Genomic DNA, 1,284 nt, shown 5'->3' with positions numbered 1-1,284 from the left:
ATATTTAGAATAATGAATCCTAAAAGGTATGGCCAGTGGCGTAATGCTATAACAGGGCAAGTGTGCTCTTTTTGAATCATGCAGCAGCATTTTGCAGTTTGCACCCTCTGGAGTTGATCAAAAGATAAACCACTAACCCCTACAACATTCATTCATTCAACCTTATACAGATAAGTCACATTGAGCCTCAAAGACTCATTTACAAGTGAGACCTATTAGGACAGACAATAAAGTAGTGAAAATGACAACATAGATTTGACTGATAGCACTGATAGCATATAAAGTCTATTACAGTACTCCAGTAGCATGGACTATTAAAATTAGCTTAATTTGACCACTGCCCTGATCCATTTGTCAAGCTTAAGATTAGTATTTTACTCTTTAAAATTAAAAAAGTTCATTGCCATCCAGAGTACCAATCTTGTCAAGACATTTGAGAAATGGCTTTAGTACATGCAGTACTTTTTCCACATGCGGTAATGAAAAAAAAAAAAATCCATGCTTCTTAAGAATGGATGCAAGTAGAAGTAAAACCAGAAAGAGGAGGGTTCCTAAAAAAGAGCCCTGTGGGACCTCACAGGAGAAAATCAACGGTCACAAGGTCTAACCCAGAAAAATTCCCTCTGCCTAGTTGATTCAAGATATTCTCTGTCTTTAAAAGTTAACTTCACACATTAACTTGTTTCTGTAGAAACGAGGTGACCGAGATGGGGCAGGGCAGCCGACCCAGGACCCGAAAGTCCCAGGTTCGATCCCCAGTCATTGCACATCTCGTGGTGTTGCTGAGCAGGAAACCCTATCCCCAATTGCTCCTCGGCGCTTTCAATAGCTGCCCACTGCTCCACCTGGGGGTGGATGGGTTAAATGCAGAGAGCCAATTTCGTCATTGTATGGGAACAAACAATGATGACAACACATACACATTACAAGCAAACGTTCAGATTAGAGTCAATGTCAATGATTTAAACATTTTTTCCAGTGCAGCACAATCACATTCATAGTAGACGAGCACAGAGACATTAACTCTCGCATGCTGATTCATGCCAAACACATTTTGTGGCATCATGACAGGAACATAAAACACAGAATTATTACAAATGACTCGAGGCAACATTTATGACTTCTATGGTTTTACTCTTCCTGTCAAACTCAACGCTTACACATTTTTAAATTAGCTGTTAATCATAAGAAAATTGGCTTTAAAAAGTGTAACAAAATCAAGCAGCATTTTTTTTAAAAACAACATTTATTTGGTCTCAATCTGATTTTATTCAGTTTCTGGTA

The sequence above is a fragment of the Nematolebias whitei genome, chromosome 1, assembly GCF_014905685.2.
Source record: "Nematolebias whitei isolate Nwh7 chromosome 1, NemWhi1, whole genome shotgun sequence".
Classification (NCBI taxonomy): Eukaryota; Metazoa; Chordata; class Actinopteri; order Cyprinodontiformes; family Rivulidae; genus Nematolebias; species Nematolebias whitei.
Note: the sequence above shows the minus strand (reverse complement) of the source record.